At 34.6% G+C, this 19,522-nt stretch overlaps 21 non-coding genes across 21 annotated transcripts; all 21 read right to left on the reverse strand.

Moving 5' to 3' along the window:
• Positions 1–548: 548 nt before the first annotated feature.
• TRNAR-UCU (transfer RNA arginine (anticodon UCU)) lies at positions 549–640 on the reverse strand. Its single transcript is given in 2 exon segments — positions 549–584; positions 604–640. It is a non-coding gene; the product is annotated as a tRNA-Arg (tRNA).
• A 309-nt stretch (positions 641–949) lies between these two features.
• TRNAK-UUU (transfer RNA lysine (anticodon UUU)) lies at positions 950–1,022 on the reverse strand. Its single transcript has one exon. It is a non-coding gene; the product is annotated as a tRNA-Lys (tRNA).
• A 1,410-nt stretch (positions 1,023–2,432) lies between these two features.
• On the reverse strand, positions 2,433–2,524 carry TRNAR-UCU (transfer RNA arginine (anticodon UCU)). Its single transcript is given in 2 exon segments — positions 2,433–2,468; positions 2,488–2,524. It is a non-coding gene; the product is annotated as a tRNA-Arg (tRNA).
• A 309-nt stretch (positions 2,525–2,833) lies between these two features.
• On the reverse strand, positions 2,834–2,906 carry TRNAK-UUU (transfer RNA lysine (anticodon UUU)). The gene has a single exon. It is a non-coding gene; the product is annotated as a tRNA-Lys (tRNA).
• Positions 2,907–4,316: 1,410 nt separating this feature from the next.
• TRNAR-UCU (transfer RNA arginine (anticodon UCU)) lies at positions 4,317–4,408 on the reverse strand. Its single transcript is given in 2 exon segments — positions 4,317–4,352; positions 4,372–4,408. It is a non-coding gene; the product is annotated as a tRNA-Arg (tRNA).
• Positions 4,409–4,717: 309 nt separating this feature from the next.
• Positions 4,718–4,790, reverse strand: TRNAK-UUU (transfer RNA lysine (anticodon UUU)). Its single transcript has one exon. It is a non-coding gene; the product is annotated as a tRNA-Lys (tRNA).
• Positions 4,791–6,200: 1,410 nt separating this feature from the next.
• Positions 6,201–6,292, reverse strand: TRNAR-UCU (transfer RNA arginine (anticodon UCU)). The gene is given in 2 exon segments: positions 6,201–6,236; positions 6,256–6,292. It is a non-coding gene; the product is annotated as a tRNA-Arg (tRNA).
• A 309-nt stretch (positions 6,293–6,601) lies between these two features.
• TRNAK-UUU (transfer RNA lysine (anticodon UUU)) lies at positions 6,602–6,674 on the reverse strand. The gene has a single exon. It is a non-coding gene; the product is annotated as a tRNA-Lys (tRNA).
• Positions 6,675–8,084: 1,410 nt separating this feature from the next.
• TRNAR-UCU (transfer RNA arginine (anticodon UCU)) lies at positions 8,085–8,176 on the reverse strand. Its single transcript is given in 2 exon segments — positions 8,085–8,120; positions 8,140–8,176. It is a non-coding gene; the product is annotated as a tRNA-Arg (tRNA).
• Positions 8,177–8,485: 309 nt separating this feature from the next.
• Positions 8,486–8,558, reverse strand: TRNAK-UUU (transfer RNA lysine (anticodon UUU)). The gene has a single exon. It is a non-coding gene; the product is annotated as a tRNA-Lys (tRNA).
• A 1,410-nt stretch (positions 8,559–9,968) lies between these two features.
• TRNAR-UCU (transfer RNA arginine (anticodon UCU)) lies at positions 9,969–10,060 on the reverse strand. The gene is given in 2 exon segments: positions 9,969–10,004; positions 10,024–10,060. It is a non-coding gene; the product is annotated as a tRNA-Arg (tRNA).
• A 309-nt stretch (positions 10,061–10,369) lies between these two features.
• On the reverse strand, positions 10,370–10,442 carry TRNAK-UUU (transfer RNA lysine (anticodon UUU)). Its single transcript has one exon. It is a non-coding gene; the product is annotated as a tRNA-Lys (tRNA).
• Positions 10,443–11,852: 1,410 nt separating this feature from the next.
• TRNAR-UCU (transfer RNA arginine (anticodon UCU)) lies at positions 11,853–11,944 on the reverse strand. The gene is given in 2 exon segments: positions 11,853–11,888; positions 11,908–11,944. It is a non-coding gene; the product is annotated as a tRNA-Arg (tRNA).
• Positions 11,945–12,253: 309 nt separating this feature from the next.
• TRNAK-UUU (transfer RNA lysine (anticodon UUU)) lies at positions 12,254–12,326 on the reverse strand. The gene has a single exon. It is a non-coding gene; the product is annotated as a tRNA-Lys (tRNA).
• Positions 12,327–13,736: 1,410 nt separating this feature from the next.
• TRNAR-UCU (transfer RNA arginine (anticodon UCU)) lies at positions 13,737–13,828 on the reverse strand. Its single transcript is given in 2 exon segments — positions 13,737–13,772; positions 13,792–13,828. It is a non-coding gene; the product is annotated as a tRNA-Arg (tRNA).
• Positions 13,829–14,137: 309 nt separating this feature from the next.
• On the reverse strand, positions 14,138–14,210 carry TRNAK-UUU (transfer RNA lysine (anticodon UUU)). The gene has a single exon. It is a non-coding gene; the product is annotated as a tRNA-Lys (tRNA).
• A 1,410-nt stretch (positions 14,211–15,620) lies between these two features.
• TRNAR-UCU (transfer RNA arginine (anticodon UCU)) lies at positions 15,621–15,712 on the reverse strand. The gene is given in 2 exon segments: positions 15,621–15,656; positions 15,676–15,712. It is a non-coding gene; the product is annotated as a tRNA-Arg (tRNA).
• A 309-nt stretch (positions 15,713–16,021) lies between these two features.
• TRNAK-UUU (transfer RNA lysine (anticodon UUU)) lies at positions 16,022–16,094 on the reverse strand. Its single transcript has one exon. It is a non-coding gene; the product is annotated as a tRNA-Lys (tRNA).
• A 1,410-nt stretch (positions 16,095–17,504) lies between these two features.
• Positions 17,505–17,596, reverse strand: TRNAR-UCU (transfer RNA arginine (anticodon UCU)). The gene is given in 2 exon segments: positions 17,505–17,540; positions 17,560–17,596. It is a non-coding gene; the product is annotated as a tRNA-Arg (tRNA).
• A 309-nt stretch (positions 17,597–17,905) lies between these two features.
• TRNAK-UUU (transfer RNA lysine (anticodon UUU)) lies at positions 17,906–17,978 on the reverse strand. Its single transcript has one exon. It is a non-coding gene; the product is annotated as a tRNA-Lys (tRNA).
• Positions 17,979–19,388: 1,410 nt separating this feature from the next.
• On the reverse strand, positions 19,389–19,480 carry TRNAR-UCU (transfer RNA arginine (anticodon UCU)). The gene is given in 2 exon segments: positions 19,389–19,424; positions 19,444–19,480. It is a non-coding gene; the product is annotated as a tRNA-Arg (tRNA).
• Between the last annotated feature and the right edge of the window lie 42 nt (positions 19,481–19,522).

The following is a 19,522-nucleotide window of genomic DNA, read 5'->3' on the forward strand; positions in this document are numbered from 1 at the left end:
TAAACATAACACACTGCCTGAACAGGAACTTCAAACCTGGACACTCATATTAAAAGTCTGCTGTGCCACTCACTGAACTATCCAGTGTCTACTAACTTTCATCTTCAATTCATCTTAAAACAATATGGAAGGATTCCAACCGACACTATATTTATGAATATGATTGCATATATTGACAAGCATTATGTAGCGTTTGATAGTGAACTGATATTTCAAACTTTTGAAACCTCAGCATTAAATGTCATCTATTTTAAGTCCTGAAATATGTACTATCTCATTTTCTGCTGACTTAGAATTCATGCTTCTTCAGTGACAGTATACAATTGAGAAAGGGCCGAAACTCCTACTATCTAGTAAATTATATTTTCATCAGTACACCTGACAATTTCCTCTTGCATATTGATTATACAATGTTTTCTATTCAAGCACTCTTTGTTTAAAACAGGCCTTCTTTCAAAGGCTATTTTGGTAAATGATTTTGGGTGAAGCTGAAGCTGCATTGTTTATTGCTATTTCAATTCGTTATGAAAGAAATTGAGCAATAATATTGACTCTGGTGGGATTCGAACCCACAGCCTTTGAATGCCTTTTTTAACATTTTCCTAGAAGTCCAATGCGCTATCCATTGCGCCACAGAGCCAACCTGCACCAAGAAACTTTTCAGAAATTCTGAAATAAAATAATGAGCAAGCAACTGATGATCAACTTTACAAAGTTGATAGGATACTATAATCATGGTTACATGTTGAGCATTGCATGGGGAAAAAGATATTCAACATGCCAAACTACATGATACAGTTGGATAAGTCTACTCAAAAGGCCTCTGACGGATAAAATCTTGACAATTTAAAAAACTCCATTTAAGAAGGTTTTGCAATTCTGTCAATGTAATATCTTGTTCATCATGCAATAGAAACTAAAAGAGTACTTCTTCTTAAACATAGCACCCCGCCTGCACAGGGACGTGAACCCTGGACCCTCAGATTAAAAGTCTGATGCTCTACCGACTGAGCTATCCAGGCTCTGCTTACTCTAATCTTCAAATCACATTAAAACAATTTGGAAGGATACCAACCTTACATTTACTGACAATCATTTATTATTATCATTACATATATTGATAATCAATATGTAGAGTTTTATCATGAATTGATATTTCAAGCTTTTGACATCTCAGCATTATATTTTATCTCTTTAAGTCCTGAAATTTGTACCATCTCATTTTCTGCTGATTCGGAATTCATGCTTCTTCATTGACAATACACAATTAAGAAAGGACCAAAAACTCTTACTGCCTAATACATTATATTTTACTCAGTCTACCTGTCAATTTCCTCTTATATGTAGATTATACAATATTTTCTATTCAAGTGGTGTCGGTTGAAAAAAGGGCTTCTTTCAAAGGCCATTTTGGTGAATGATTTCAGAGCAAGAAGAAGCTGCATTATTTATTGCAATTTCAATTCATTATAAAAGAAATGTAGGACAACATTGCCTCTGGTGGGATTCAAAACCACAACTTTTGAATGCCTTCTTTACATTACTCTTGAAAGCCAAAGCACTATCCATTGTGCCACAGAGCCAATCTTTTTAGGAGGTCGGACAGAAATGATCAAATAAAATAATGAGCTAGCAGCTGCTCATCAACTTTATGAAGTTGGTAGGAATCTATGATCCTGGATTTATGTTGAGCATTGAATAGCAAAAATGATATTCAACATGTCAAACCATACAATGCAGTTGGTTAAGTGTTAAGTCGACTCAAAAGGCATAGCACAGATAAAACAGCAAGGAGTTTAACAACTCCATATAAGAAGGTTTTGCAATTCCCTTAATGTAATATCTTATTCATCAAGCAGTGGAAACTTCAAGAGTGCATCTTCTTAAACATAACACACTGCCTGAACAGGAACTTCAAACCTGGACACTCATATTAAAAGTCTGCTGTGCCACTCACTGAACTATCCAGTGTCTACTAACTTTCATCTTCAATTCATCTTAAAACAATGTGGAAGGATACCAACCGACACTATATTTATGAATATGATTGCATATATTGACAAGCATTATGTAGCGTTTGATAGTGAACTGATATTTCAAACTTTTGAAACCTCAGCATTAAATGTCATCTATTTTAAGTCCTGAAATATGTACTATCTCATTTTCTGCTGACTTAGAATTCATGCTTCTTCAGTGACAGTATACAATTGAGAAAGGGCCGAAACTCCTACTATCTAGTAAATTATATTTTCATCAGTACACCTGACAATTTCCTCTTGCATATTGATTATACAATGTTTTCTATTCAAGCACTCTTTGTTTAAAACAGGCCTTCTTTCAAAGGCTATTTTGGTAAATGATTTTGGGTGAAGCTGAAGCTGCATTGTTTATTGCTATTTCAATTCGTTATGAAAGAAATTGAGCAATAATATTGACTCTGGTGGGATTCGAACCCACAGCCTTTGAATGCCTTTTTTAACATTTTCCTAGAAGTCCAATGCGCTATCCATTGCGCCACAGAGCCAACCTGCACCAAGAAACTTTTCAGAAATTCTGAAATAAAATAATGAGCAAGCAACTGATGATCAACTTTACAAAGTTGATAGGATACTATAATCATGGTTACATGTTGAGCATTGCATGGGGAAAAAGATATTCAACATGCCAAACTACATGATACAGTTGGATAAGTCTACTCAAAAGGCCTCTGACGGATAAAATCTTGACAATTTAAAAAACTCCATTTAAGAAGGTTTTGCAATTCTGTCAATGTAATATCTTGTTCATCATGCAATAGAAACTAAAAGAGTACTTCTTCTTAAACATAGCACCCCGCCTGCACAGGGACGTGAACCCTGGACCCTCAGATTAAAAGTCTGATGCTCTACCGACTGAGCTATCCAGGCTCTGCTTACTCTAATCTTCAAATCACATTAAAACAATTTGGAAGGATACCAACCTTACATTTACTGACAATCATTTATTATTATCATTACATATATTGATAATCAATATGTAGAGTTTTATCATGAATTGATATTTCAAGCTTTTGACATCTCAGCATTATATTTTATCTCTTTAAGTCCTGAAATTTGTACCATCTCATTTTCTGCTGATTCGGAATTCATGCTTCTTCATTGACAATACACAATTAAGAAAGGACCAAAAACTCTTACTGCCTAATACATTATATTTTACTCAGTCTACCTGTCAATTTCCTCTTATATGTAGATTATACAATATTTTCTATTCAAGTGGTGTCGGTTGAAAAAAGGGCTTCTTTCAAAGGCCATTTTGGTGAATGATTTCAGAGCAAGAAGAAGCTGCATTATTTATTGCAATTTCAATTCATTATAAAAGAAATGTAGGACAACATTGCCTCTGGTGGGATTCAAAACCACAACTTTTGAATGCCTTCTTTACATTACTCTTGAAAGCCAAAGCACTATCCATTGTGCCACAGAGCCAATCTTTTTAGGAGGTCGGACAGAAATGATCAAATAAAATAATGAGCTAGCAGCTGCTCATCAACTTTATGAAGTTGGTAGGAATCTATGATCCTGGATTTATGTTGAGCATTGAATAGCAAAAATGATATTCAACATGTCAAACCATACAATGCAGTTGGTTAAGTGTTAAGTCGACTCAAAAGGCATAGCACAGATAAAACAGCAAGGAGTTTAACAACTCCATATAAGAAGGTTTTGCAATTCCCTTAATGTAATATCTTATTCATCAAGCAGTGGAAACTTCAAGAGTGCATCTTCTTAAACATAACACACTGCCTGAACAGGAACTTCAAACCTGGACACTCATATTAAAAGTCTGCTGTGCCACTCACTGAACTATCCAGTGTCTACTAACTTTCATCTTCAATTCATCTTAAAACAATGTGGAAGGATACCAACCGACACTATATTTATGAATATGATTGCATATATTGACAAGCATTATGTAGCGTTTGATAGTGAACTGATATTTCAAACTTTTGAAACCTCAGCATTAAATGTCATCTATTTTAAGTCCTGAAATATGTACTATCTCATTTTCTGCTGACTTAGAATTCATGCTTCTTCAGTGACAGTATACAATTGAGAAAGGGCCGAAACTCCTACTATCTAGTAAATTATATTTTCATCAGTACACCTGACAATTTCCTCTTGCATATTGATTATACAATGTTTTCTATTCAAGCACTCTTTGTTTAAAACAGGCCTTCTTTCAAAGGCTATTTTGGTAAATGATTTTGGGTGAAGCTGAAGCTGCATTGTTTATTGCTATTTCAATTCGTTATGAAAGAAATTGAGCAATAATATTGACTCTGGTGGGATTCGAACCCACAGCCTTTGAATGCCTTTTTTAACATTTTCCTAGAAGTCCAATGCGCTATCCATTGCGCCACAGAGCCAACCTGCACCAAGAAACTTTTCAGAAATTCCGAAATAAAATAATGAGCAAGCAACTGATGATCAACTTTACAAAGTTGATAGGATACTATAATCATGGTTACATGTTGAGCATTGCATGGGGAAAAAGATATTCAACATGCCAAACTACATGATACAGTTGGATAAGTCTACTCAAAAGGCCTCTGACGGATAAAATCTTGACAATTTAAAAAACTCCATTTAAGAAGGTTTTGCAATTCTGTCAATGTAATATCTTGTTCATCATGCAATAGAAACTAAAAGAGTACTTCTTCTTAAACATAGCACCCCGCCTGAACAGGGACTTGAACCCTGGACCCTCAGATTAAAAGTCTGATGCTCTACCGACTGAGCTATCCAGGCTCTGCTTACTCTAATGTTCAAATCACATTAAAACAATTTGGAAGGATACCAACCTTACATTTACTGACAATCATTTATTATTATCATTACATATATTGATAATCAATATGTAGAGTTTTATCATGAATTGATATTTCAAGCTTTTGACATCTCAGCATTATATTTTATCTCTTTAAGTCCTGAAATTTGTACCATCTCATTTTCTGCTGATTCGGAATTCATGCTTCTTCATTGACAATACACAATTAAGAAAGGACCAAAAACTCTTACTGCCTAATACATTATATTTTACTCAGTCTACCTGTCAATTTCCTCTTATATGTAGATTATACAATATTTTCTATTCAAGTGGTGTCGGTTGAAAAAAGGGCTTCTTTCAAAGGCCATTTTGGTGAATGATTTCAGAGCAAGAAGAAGCTGCATTATTTATTGCAATTTCAATTCATTATAAAAGAAATGTAGGACAACATTGCCTCTGGTGGGATTCAAAACCACAACTTTTGACTGCCTTCTTTACATTACTCTTGAAAGCCAAAGCAGTATCCATTGTGCCACAGAGCCAATCTTTTTAGGATGTCGGACAGAAATGATCAAATAAAATAATGAGCTAGCAGCTGCTCATCAACTTTATAAAGTTGTTAGGAATCTATGATCCTGGATTTATGTTGAGCATTGAATAGCAAAAATGATATTCAACATGTCAAACCATACAATGCAGTTGGTTAAGTGTTAAGTCGACTCAAAAGGCATAGCACAGATAAAACAGCAAGGAGTTTAACAACTCCATATAAGAAGGTTTTGCAATTCCCTTAATGTAATATCTTATTCATCAAGCAGTGGAAACTTCAAGAGTGCATCTTCTTAAACATAACACACTGCCTGAACAGGAACTTCAAACCTGGACACTCATATTAAAAGTCTGCTGTGCCACTCACTGAACTATCCAGTGTCTACTAACTTTCATCTTCAATTCATCTTAAAACAATGTGGAAGGATACCAACCGACACTACATTTATGAATATGATTGCATATATTGACAAGCATTATGTAGCGTTTGATAGTGAACTGATATTTCAAACTTTTGAAACCTCAGCATTAAATGTCATCTATTTTAAGTCCTGAAATATGTACTATCTCATTTTCTGCTGACTTAGAATTCATGCTTCTTCAGTGACAGTATACAATTGAGAAAGGGCCGAAACTCCTACTATCTAGTAAATTATATTTTCATCAGTACACCTGACAATTTCCTCTTGCATATTGATTATACAATGTTTTCTATTCAAGCACTCTTTGTTTAAAACAGGCCTTCTTTCAAAGGCTATTTTGGTAAATGATTTTGGGTGAAGCTGAAGCTGCATTGTTTATTGCTATTTCAATTCGTTATGAAAGAAATTGAGCAATAATATTGACTCTGGTGGGATTCGAACCCACAGCCTTTGAATGCCTTTTTAAACATTTTCCTAGAAGTCCAATGCGCTATCCATTGCGCCACAGAGCCAACCTGCACCAAGAAACTTTTCAGAAATTCTGAAATAAAATAATGAGCAAGCAACTGATGATCAACTTTACAAAGTTGATAGGATACTATAATCATGGTTACATGTTGAGCATTGCATGGGGAAAAAGATATTCAACATGCCAAACTACATGATACAGTTGGATAAGTCTACTCAAAAGGCCTCTGACGGATAAAATCTTGACAATTTAAAAAACTCCATTTAAGAAGGTTTTGCAATTCTGTCAATGTAATATCTTGTTCATCATGCAATAGAAACTAAAAGAGTACTTCTTCTTAAACATAGCACCCCGCCTGAACAGGGACTTGAACCCTGGACCCTCAGATTAAAAGTCTGATGCTCTACCGACTGAGCTATCCAGGCTCTGCTTACTCTAATCTTCAAATCACATTAAAACAATTTGGAAGGATACCAACCTTACATTTACTGACAATCATTTATTATTATCATTACATATATTGATAATCAATATGTAGAGTTTTATCATGAATTGATATTTCAAGCTTTTGACATCTCAGCATTATATTTTATCTCTTTAAGTCCTGAAATTTGTACCATCTCATTTTCTGCTGATTCGGAATTCATGCTTCTTCATTGACAATACACAATTAAGAAAGGACCAAAAACTCTTACTGCCTAATACATTATATTTTACTCAGTCTACCTGTCAATTTCCTCTTATATGTAGATTATACAATATTTTCTATTCAAGTGGTGTCGGTTGAAAAAAGGGCTTCTTTCAAAGGCCATTTTGGTGAATGATTTCAGAGCAAGAAGAAGCTGCATTATTTATTGCAATTTCAATTCATTATAAAAGAAATGTAGGACAACATTGCCTCTGGTGGGATTCAAAACCACAACTTTTGAATGCCTTCTTTACATTACTCTTGAAAGCCAAAGCACTATCCATTGTGCCACAGAGCCAATCTTTTTAGGAGGTCGGACAGAAATGATCAAATAAAATAATGAGCTAGCAGCTGCTCATCAACTTTATGAAGTTGGTAGGAATCTATGATCCTGGATTTATGTTGAGCATTGAATAGCAAAAATGATATTCAACATGTCAAACCATACAATGCAGTTGGTTAAGTGTTAAGTCGACTCAAAAGGCATAGCACAGATAAAACAGCAAGGAGTTTAACAACTCCATATAAGAAGGTTTTGCAATTCCCTTAATGTAATATCTTATTCATCAAGCAGTGGAAACTTCAAGAGTGCATCTTCTTAAACATAACACACTGCTTGAACAGGAACTTCAAACCTGGACACTCATATTAAAAGTCTGCTGTGCCACTCACTGAACTATCCAGTGTCTATTAACTTTCATCTTCAATTCATCTTAAAACAATGTGGAAGGATACCAACCGACACTATATTTATGAATATGATTGCATATATTGACAAGCATTATGTAGCGTTTGATAGTGAACTGATATTTCAAACTTTTGAAACCTCAGCATTAAATGTCATCTATTTTAAGTCCTGAAATATGTACTATCTCATTTTCTGCTGACTTAGAATTCATGCTTCTTCAGTGACAGTATACAATTGAGAAAGGGCCGAAACTCCTACTATCTAGTAAATTATATTTTCATCAGTACACCTGACAATTTCCTCTTGCATATTGATTATACAATGTTTTCTATTCAAGCACTCTTTGTTTAAAACAGGCCTTCTTTCAAAGGCTATTTTGGTAAATGATTTTGGGTGAAGCTGAAGCTGCATTGTTTATTGCTATTTCAATTCGTTATGAAAGAAATTGAGCAATAATATTGACTCTGGTGGGATTCGAACCCACAGCCTTTGAATGCCTTTTTTAACATTTTCCTAGAAGTCCAATGCGCTATCCATTGCGCCACAGAGCCAACCTGCACCAAGAAACTTTTCAGAAATTCTGAAATAAAATAATGAGCAAGCAACTGATGATCAACTTTACAAAGTTGATAGGATACTATAATCATGGTTACATGTTGAGCATTGCATGGGGAAAAAGATATTCAACATGCCAAACTACATGATACAGTTGGATAAGTCTACTCAAAAGGCCTCTGACGGATAAAATCTTGACAATTTAAAAAACTCCATTTAAGAAGGTTTTGCAATTCTGTCAATGTAATATCTTGTTCATCATGCAATAGAAACTAAAAGAGTACTTCTTCTTAAACATAGCACCCCGCCTGCACAGGGACGTGAACCCTGGACCCTCAGATTAAAAGTCTGATGCTCTACCGACTGAGCTATCCAGGCTCTGCTTACTCTAATCTTCAAATCACATTAAAACAATTTGGAAGGATACCAACCTTACATTTACTGACAATCATTTATTATTATCATTACATATATTGATAATCAATATGTAGAGTTTTATCATGAATTGATATTTCAAGCTTTTGACATCTCAGCATTATATTTTATCTCTTTAAGTCCTGAAATTTGTACCATCTCATTTTCTGCTGATTCGGAATTCATGCTTCTTCATTGACAATACACAATTAAGAAAGGACCAAAAACTCTTACTGCCTAATACATTATATTTTACTCAGTCTACCTGTCAATTTCCTCTTATATGTAGATTATACAATATTTTCTATTCAAGTGGTGTCGGTTGAAAAAAGGGCTTCTTTCAAAGGCCATTTTGGTGAATGATTTCAGAGCAAGAAGAAGCTGCATTATTTATTGCAATTTCAATTCATTATAAAAGAAATGTAGGACAACATTGCCTCTGGTGGGATTCAAAACCACAACTTTTGAATGCCTTCTTTACATTACTCTTGAAAGCCAAAGCACTATCCATTGTGCCACAGAGCCAATCTTTTTAGGAGGTCGGACAGAAATGATCAAATAAAATAATGAGCTAGCAGCTGCTCATCAACTTTATGAAGTTGTTAGGAATCTATGATCCTGGATTTATGTTGAGCATTGAATAGCAAAAATGATATTCAACATGTCAAACCATACAATGCAGTTGGTTAAGTGTTAAGTCGACTCAAAAGGCATAGCACAGATAAAACAGCAAGGAGTTTAACAACTCCATATAAGAAGGTTTTGCAATTCCCTTAATGTAATATCTTATTCATCAAGCAGTGGAAACTTCAAGAGTGCATCTTCTTAAACATAACACACTGCCTGAACAGGAACTTCAAACCTGGACACTCATATTAAAAGTCTGCTGTGCCACTCACTGAACTATCCAGTGTCTACTAACTTTCATCTTCAATTCATCTTAAAACAATGTGGAAGGATTCCAACCGACACTATATTTATGAATATGATTGCATATATTGACAAGCATTATGTAGCGTTTGATAGTGAACTGATATTTCAAACTTTTGAAACCTCAGCATTAAATGTCATCTATTTTAAGTCCTGAAATATGTACTATCTCATTTTCTGCTGACTTAGAATTCATGCTTCTTCAGTGACAGTATACAATTGAGAAAGGGCCGAAACTCCTACTATCTAGTAAATTATATTTTCATCAGTACACCTGACAATTTCCTCTTGCATATTGATTATACAATGTTTTCTATTCAAGCACTCTTTGTTTAAAACAGGCCTTCTTTCAAAGGCTATTTTGGTAAATGATTTTGGGTGAAGCTGAAGCTGCATTGTTTATTGCTATTTCAATTCGTTATGAAAGAAATTGAGCAATAATATTGACTCTGGTGGGATTCGAACCCACAGCCTTTGAATGCCTTTTTTAACATTTTCCTAGAAGTCCAATGCGCTATCCATTGCGCCACAGAGCCAACCTGCACCAAGAAACTTTTCAGAAATTCTGAAATAAAATAATGAGCAAGCAACTGATGATCAACTTTACAAAGTTGATAGGATACTATAATCATGGTTACATGTTGAGCATTGCATGGGGAAAAAGATATTCAACATGCCAAACTACATGATACAGTTGGATAAGTCTACTCAAAAGGCCTCTGACGGATAAAATCTTGACAATTTAAAAAACTCCATTTAAGAAGGTTTTGCAATTCTGTCAATGTAATATCTTGTTCATCATGCAATAGAAACTAAAAGAGTACTTCTTCTTAAACATAGCACCCCGCCTGCACAGGGACGTGAACCCTGGACCCTCAGATTAAAAGTCTGATGCTCTACCGACTGAGCTATCCAGGCTCTGCTTACTCTAATCTTCAAATCACATTAAAACAATTTGGAAGGATACCAACCTTACATTTACTGACAATCATTTATTATTATCATTACATATATTGATAATCAATATGTAGAGTTTTATCATGAATTGATATTTCAAGCTTTTGACATCTCAGCATTATATTTTATCTCTTTAAGTCCTGAAATTTGTACCATCTCATTTTCTGCTGATTCGGAATTCATGCTTCTTCATTGACAATACACAATTAAGAAAGGACCAAAAACTCTTACTGCCTAATACATTATATTTTACTCAGTCTACCTGTCAATTTCCTCTTATATGTAGATTATACAATATTTTCTATTCAAGTGGTGTCGGTTGAAAAAAGGGCTTCTTTCAAAGGCCATTTTGGTGAATGATTTCAGAGCAAGAAGAAGCTGCATTATTTATTGCAATTTCAATTCATTATAAAAGAAATGTAGGACAACATTGCCTCTGGTGGGATTCAAAACCACAACTTTTGAATGCCTTCTTTACATTACTCTTGAAAGCCAAAGCACTATCCATTGTGCCACAGAGCCAATCTTTTTAGGAGGTCGGACAGAAATGATCAAATAAAATAATGAGCTAGCAGCTGCTCATCAACTTTATGAAGTTGTTAGGAATCTATGATCCTGGATTTATGTTGAGCATTGAATAGCAAAAATGATATTCAACATGTCAAACCATACAATGCAGTTGGTTAAGTGTTAAGTCGACTCAAAAGGCATAGCACAGATAAAACAGCAAGGAGTTTAACAACTCCATATAAGAAGGTTTTGCAATTCCCTTAATGTAATATCTTATTCATCAAGCAGTGGAAACTTCAAGAGTGCATCTTCTTAAACATAACACACTGCCTGAACAGGAACTTCAAACCTGGACACTCATATTAAAAGTCTGCTGTGCCACTCACTGAACTATCCAGTGTCTACTAACTTTCATCTTCAATTCATCTTAAAACAATGTGGAAGGATTCCAACCGACACTATATTTATGAATATGATTGCATATATTGACAAGCATTATGTAGCGTTTGATAGTGAACTGATATTTCAAACTTTTGAAACCTCAGCATTAAATGTCATCTATTTTAAGTCCTGAAATATGTACTATCTCATTTTCTGCTGACTTAGAATTCATGCTTCTTCAGTGACAGTATACAATTGAGAAAGGGCCGAAACTCCTACTATCTAGTAAATTATATTTTCATCAGTACACCTGACAATTTCCTCTTGCATATTGATTATACAATGTTTTCTATTCAAGCACTCTTTGTTTAAAACAGGCCTTCTTTCAAAGGCTATTTTGGTAAATGATTTTGGGTGAAGCTGAAGCTGCATTGTTTATTGCTATTTCAATTCGTTATGAAAGAAATTGAGCAATAATATTGACTCTGGTGGGATTCGAACCCACAGCCTTTGAATGCCTTTTTTAACATTTTCCTAGAAGTCCAATGCGCTATCCATTGCGCCACAGAGCCAACCTGCACCAAGAAACTTTTCAGAAATTCTGAAATAAAATAATGAGCAAGCAACTGATGATCAACTTTACAAAGTTGATAGGATACTATAATCATGGTTACATGTTGAGCATTGCATGGGGAAAAAGATATTCAACATGCCAAACTACATGATACAGTTGGATAAGTCTACTCAAAAGGCCTCTGACGGATAAAATCTTGACAATTTAAAAAACTCCATTTAAGAAGGTTTTGCAATTCTGTCAATGTAATATCTTGTTCATCATGCAATAGAAACTAAAAGAGTACTTCTTCTTAAACATAGCACCCCGCCTGCACAGGGACGTGAACCCTGGACCCTCAGATTAAAAGTCTGATGCTCTACTGACTGAGCTATCCAGGCTCTGCTTACTCTAATCTTCAAATCACATTAAAACAATTTGGAAGGATACCAACCTTACATTTACTGACAATCATTTATTATTATCATTACATATATTGATAATCAATATGTAGAGTTTTATCATGAATTGATATTTCAAGCTTTTGACATCTCAGCATTATATTTTATCTCTTTAAGTCCTGAAATTTGTACCATCTCATTTTCTGCTGATTCGGAATTCATGCTTCTTCATTGACAATACACAATTAAGAAAGGACCAAAAACTCTTACTGCCTAATACATTATATTTTACTCAGTCTACCTGTCAATTTCCTCTTATATGTAGATTATACAATATTTTCTATTCAAGTGGTGTCGGTTGAAAAAAGGGCTTCTTTCAAAGGCCATTTTGGTGAATGATTTCAGAGCAAGAAGAAGCTGCATTATTTATTGCAATTTCAATTCATTATAAAAGAAATGTAGGACAACATTGCCTCTGGTGGGATTCAAAACCACAACTTTTGAATGCCTTCTTTACATTACTCTTGAAAGCCAAAGCACTATCCATTGTGCCACAGAGCCAATCTTTTTAGGAGGTCGGACAGAAATGATCAAATAAAATAATGAGCTAGCAGCTGCTCATCAACTTTATGAAGTTGTTAGGAATCTATGATCCTGGATTTATGTTGAGCATTGAATAGCAAAAATGATATTCAACATGTCAAACCATACAATGCAGTTGGTTAAGTGTTAAGTCGACTCAAAAGGCATAGCACAGATAAAACAGCAAGGAGTTTAACAACTCCATATAAGAAGGTTTTGCAATTCCCTTAATGTAATATCTTATTCATCAAGCAGTGGAAACTTCAAGAGTGCATCTTCTTAAACATAACACACTGCCTGAACAGGAACTTCAAACCTGGACACTCATATTAAAAGTCTGCTGTGCCACTCACTGAACTATCCAGTGTCTACTAACTTTCATCTTCAATTCATCTTAAAACAATGTGGAAGGATTCCAACCGACACTATATTTATGAATATGATTGCATATATTGACAAGCATTATGTAGCGTTTGATAGTGAACTGATATTTCAAACTTTTGAAACCTCAGCATTAAATGTCATCTATTTTAAGTCCTGAAATATGTACTATCTCATTTTCTGCTGACTTAGAATTCATGCTTCTTCAGTGACAGTATACAATTGAGAAAGGGCCGAAACTCCTACTATCTAGTAAATTATATTTTCATCAGTACACCTGACAATTTCCTCTTGCATATTGATTATACAATGTTTTCTATTCAAGCACTCTTTGTTTAAAACAGGCCTTCTTTCAAAGGCTATTTTGGTAAATGATTTTGGGTGAAGCTGAAGCTGCATTGTTTATTGCTATTTCAATTCGTTATGAAAGAAATTGAGCAATAATATTGACTCTGGTGGGATTCGAACCCACAGCCTTTGAATGCCTTTTTTAACATTTTCCTAGAAGTCCAATGCGCTATCCATTGCGCCACAGAGCCAACCTGCACCAAGAAACTTTTCAGAAATTCTGAAATAAAATAATGAGCAAGCAACTGATGATCAACTTTACAAAGTTGATAGGATACTATAATCATGGTTACATGTTGAGCATTGCATGGGGAAAAAGATATTCAACATGCCAAACTACATGATACAGTTGGATAAGTCTACTCAAAAGGCCTCTGACGGATAAAATCTTGACAATTTAAAAAACTCCATTTAAGAAGGTTTTGCAATTCTGTCAATGTAATATCTTGTTCATCATGCAATAGAAACTAAAAGAGTACTTCTTCTTAAACATAGCACCCCGCCTGCACAGGGACGTGAACCCTGGACCCTCAGATTAAAAGTCTGATGCTCTACCGACTGAGCTATCCAGGCTCTGCTTACTCTAATCTTCAAATCACATTAAAACAATTTGGAAGGATACCAACCTTACATTTACTGACAATCATTTATTATTATCATTACATATATTGATAATCAATATGTAGAGTTTTATCATGAATTGATATTTCAAGCTTTTGACATCTCAGCATTATATTTTATCTCTTTAAGTCCTGAAATTTGTACCATCTCATTTTCTGCTGATTCGGAATTCATGCTTCTTCATTGACAATACACAATTAAGAAAGGACCAAAAACTCTTACTGCCTAATACATTATATTTTACTCAGTCTACCTGTCAATTTCCTCTTATATGTAGATTATACAATATTTTCTATTCAAGTGGTGTCGGTTGAAAAAAGGGCTTCTTTCAAAGGCCATTTTGGTGAATGATTTCAGAGCAAGAAGAAGCTGCATTATTTATTGCAATTTCAATTCATTATAAAAGAAATGTAGGACAACATTGCCTCTGGTGGGATTCAAAACCACAACTTTTGAATGCCTTCTTTACATTACTCTTGAAAGCCAAAGCACTATCCATTGTGCCACAGAGCCAATCTTTTTAGGAGGTCGGACAGAAATGATCAAATAAAATAATGAGCTAGCAGCTGCTCATCAACTTTATGAAGTTGTTAGGAATCTATGATCCTGGATTTATGTTGAGCATTGAATAGCAAAAATGATATTCAACATGTCAAACCATACAATGCAGTTGGTTAAGTGTTAAGTCGACTCAAAAGGCATAGCACAGATAAAACAGCAAGGAGTTTAACAACTCCATATAAGAAGGTTTTGCAATTCCCTTAATGTAATATCTTATTCATCAAGCAGTGGAAACTTCAAGAGTGCATCTTCTTAAACATAACACACTGCCTGAACAGGAACTTCAAACCTGGACACTCATATTAAAAGTCTGCTGTGCCACTCACTGAACTATCCAGTGTCTACTAACTTTCATCTTCAATTCATCTTAAAACAATGTGGAAGGATTCCAACCGACACTATATTTATGAATATGATTGCATATATTGACAAGCATTATGTAGCGTTTGATAGTGAACTGATATTTCAAACTTTTGAAACCTCAGCATTAAATGTCATCTATTTTAAGTCCTGAAATATGTACTATCTCATTTTCTGCTGACTTAGAATTCATGCTTCTTCAGTGACAGTATACAATTGAGAAAGGGCCGAAACTCCTACTATCTAGTAAATTATATTTTCATCAGTACACCTGACAATTTCCTCTTGCATATTGATTATACAATGTTTTCTATTCAAGCACTCTTTGTTTAAAACAGGCCTTCTTTCAAAGGCTATTTTGGTAAATGATTTTGGGTGAAGCTGAAGCTGCATTGTTTATTGCTATTTCAATTCGTTATGAAAGAAATTGAGCAATAATATTGACTCTGGTGGGATTCGAACCCACAGCCTTTGAATGCCTTTTTTAACATTTTCCTAGAAGTCCAATGCGCTATCCATTGCGCCACAGAGCCAACCTGCACCAAGAAACTTTTCAGAAATTCTGAAATAAAATAATGAGCAAGCAACTGATGATCAACTTTACAAAGTTGATAGGATACTATAATCATGGTTACATGTTGAGCATTGCATGGGGAAAAAGATATTCAACATGCCAAACTACATGATACAGTTGGATAAGTCTACTCAAAAGGCCTCTGACGGATAAAATCTTGACAATTTAAAAAACTCCATTTAAGAAGGTTTTGCAATTCTGTCAATGTAATATCTTGTTCATCATGCAATAGAAACTAAAAGAGTACTTCTTCTTAAACATAGCACCCCGCCTGCACAGGGACGTGAACCCTGGACCCTCAGATTAAAAGTCTGATGCTCTACCGACTGAGCTATCCAGGCTCTGCTTACTCTAATCTTCAAATCACATTAAAACAATTTGGAAGGATACCAACCTTACATTTACTGACAATCATTTATTATTATCATTACATATATTGATAATCAATATGTAGAGTTTTATCATGAATTGATATTTCAAGCTTTTGACATCTCAGCATTATATTTTATCTCTTTAAGTCCTGAAATTTGTACCATCTCATTTTCTGCTGATTCGGAATTCATGCTTCTTCATTGACAATACACAATTAAGAAAGGACCAAAAACTCTTACTGCCTAATACATTATATTTTACTCAGTCTACCTGTCAATTTCCTCTTATATGTAGATTATACAATATTTTCTATTCAAGTGGTGTCGGTTGAAAAAAGGGCTTCTTTCAAAGGCCATTTTGGTGAATGATTTCAGAGCAAGAAGAAGCTGCATTATTTATTGCAATTTCAATTCATTATAAAAGAAATGTAGGACAACATTGCCTCTGGTGGGATTCAAAACCACAACTTTTGAATGCCTTCTTTACATTACTCTTGAAAGCCAAAGCACTATCCATTGTGCCACAGAGCCAATCTTTTTAGGAGGTCGGACAGAAATGATCAAATAAAATAATGAGCTAGCAGCTGCTCATCAACTTTATGAAGTTGTTAGGAATCTATGATCCTGGATTTATGTTGAGCATTGAATAGCAAAAATGATATTCAACATGTCAAACCATACAATGCAGTTGGTTAAGTGTTAAGTCGACTCAAAAGGCATAGCACAGATAAAACAGCAAGGAGTTTAACAACTCCATATAAGAAGGTTTTGCAATTCCCTTAATGTAATATCTTATTCATCAAGCAGTGGAAACTTCAAGAGTGCATCTTCTTAAACATAACACACTGCCTGAACAGGAACTTCAAACCTGGACACTCATATTAAAAGTCTGCTGTGCCACTCACTGAACTATCCAGTGTCTACTAACTTTCATCTTCAATTCATCTTAAAACAATGTGGAAGGATTCCAACCGACACTATATTTATGAATATGATTGCATATATTGACAAGCATTATGTAGCGTTTGATAGTGAACTGATATTTCAAACTTTTGAAACCTCAGCATTAAATGTCATCTATTTTAAGTCCTGAAATATGTACTATCTCATTTTCTGCTGACTTAGAATTCATGCTTCTTCAGTGACAGTATACAATTGAGAAAGGGCCGAAACTCCTACTATCTAGTAAATTATATTTTCATCAGTACACCTGACAATTTCCTCTTGCATATTGATTATACAATGTTTTCTATTCAAGCACTCTTTGTTTAAAACAGGCCTTCTTTCAAAGGCTATTTTGGTAAATGATTTTGGGTGAAGCTGAAGCTGCATTGTTTATTGCTATTTCAATTCGTTATGAAAGAAATTGAGCAATAATATTGACTCTGGTGGGATTCGAACCCACAGCCTTTGAATGCCTTTTTTAACATTTTCCTAGAAGTCCAATGCGCTATCCATTGCGCCACAGAGCCAACCTGCACCAAGAAACTTTTCAGAAATTCTGAAATAAAATAATGAGCAAGCAACTGATGATCAACTTTACAAAGTTGATAGGATACTATAATCATGGTTACATGTTGAGCATTGCATGGGGAAAAAGATATTCAACATGCCAAACTACATGATACAGTTGGATAAGTCTACTCAAAAGGCCTCTGACGGATAAAATCTTGACAATTTAAAAAACTCCATTTAAGAAGGTTTTGCAATTCTGTCAATGTAATATCTTGTTCATCATGCAATAGAAACTAAAAGAGTACTTCTTCTTAAACATAGCACCCCGCCTGCACAGGGACGTGAACCCTGGACCCTCAGATTAAAAGTCTGATGCTCTACCGACTGAGCTATCCAGGCTCTGCTTACTCTAATCTTCAAATCACATTAAAACAATTTGGAAGGATACCAACCTTACATTTACTGACAATCATTTATTATTATCATTACATATATTGATAATCAATATGTAGAGTTTTATCATGAATTGATATTTCAAGCTTTTGACATCTCAGCATTATATTTTATCTCTTTAAGTCCTGAAATTTGTACCATCTCATTTTCTGCTGATTCGGAATTCATGCTTCTTCATTGACAATACACAATTAAGAAAGGACCAAAAACTCTTACTGCCTAATACATTATATTTTACTCAGTCTACCTGTCAATTTCCTCTTATATGTAGATTATACAATATTTTCTATTCAAGTGGTGTCGGTTGAAAAAAGGGCTTCTTTCAAAGGCCATTTTGGTGAATGATTTCAGAGCAAGAAGAAGCTGCATTATTTATTGCAATTTCAATTCATTATAAAAGAAATGTAGGACAACATTGCCTCTGGTGGGATTCAAAACCACAACTTTTGAATGCCTTCTTTACATTACTCTTGAAAGCCAAAGCACTATCCATTGTGCCACAGAGCCAATCTTTTTAGGAGGTCGGACAGAAATGATCAAATAAAATAATGAGCTAGCAGCTGCTCATCAACTTTATGAAGTTGTTAGGAATCTATGATCCTGGATTTATGTTGAGCATTGAATAGCAAAAATGATATTCAACATGTCAAACCATACAATGCAGTTGGTTAAGTGTTAAGTCGACTCAAAAGGCATAGCACAGATAAAACAGCAAGGAGTTTAACAACTCCATATAAGAAGGTTTTGCAATTCCCTTAATGTAATATCTTATTCATCAAGCAGTGGAAACTTCAAGAGTGCATCTTCTTAAACATAACACACTGCCTGAACAGGAACTTCAAACCTGGACACTCATATTAAAAGTCTGCTGTGCCACTCACTGAACTATCCAGTGTCTACTAACTTTCATCTTCAATTCATCTTAAAACAATGTGGAAGGATTCCAACCGACACTATATTTATGAATATGATTGCATATATTGACAAGCATTATGTAGCGTTTGATAGTGAACTGATATTTCAAACTTTTGAAACCTCAGCATTAAATGTCATCTATTTTAAGTCCTGAAATATGTACTATCTCATTTTCTGCTGACTTAGAATTCATGCTTCTTCAGTGACAGTATACAATTGAGAAAGGGCCGAAACTCCTACTATCTAGTAAATTATATTTTCATCAGTACACCTGACAATTTCCTCTTGCATATTGATTATACAATGTTTTCTATTCAAGCACTCTTTGTTTAAAACAGGCCTTCTTTCAAAGGCTATTTTGGTAAATGATTTTGGGTGAAGCTGAAGCTGCATTGTTTATTGCTATTTCAATTCGTTATGAAAGAAATTGAGCAATAATATTGACTCTGGTGGGATTTGAACCCACAGCCTTTGAATGCCTTTTTTAACATTTTCCTAGAAGTCCAATGCGCTATCCATTGCGCCACAGAGCCAACCTGCACCAAGAAACTTTTCAGAAATTCTGAAATAAAATA

Source organism: Pleurodeles waltl, unplaced genomic scaffold (genome assembly GCF_031143425.1).
Source record: "Pleurodeles waltl isolate 20211129_DDA unplaced genomic scaffold, aPleWal1.hap1.20221129 scaffold_197, whole genome shotgun sequence".
Classification (NCBI taxonomy): domain Eukaryota; kingdom Metazoa; phylum Chordata; class Amphibia; order Caudata; family Salamandridae; genus Pleurodeles; species Pleurodeles waltl.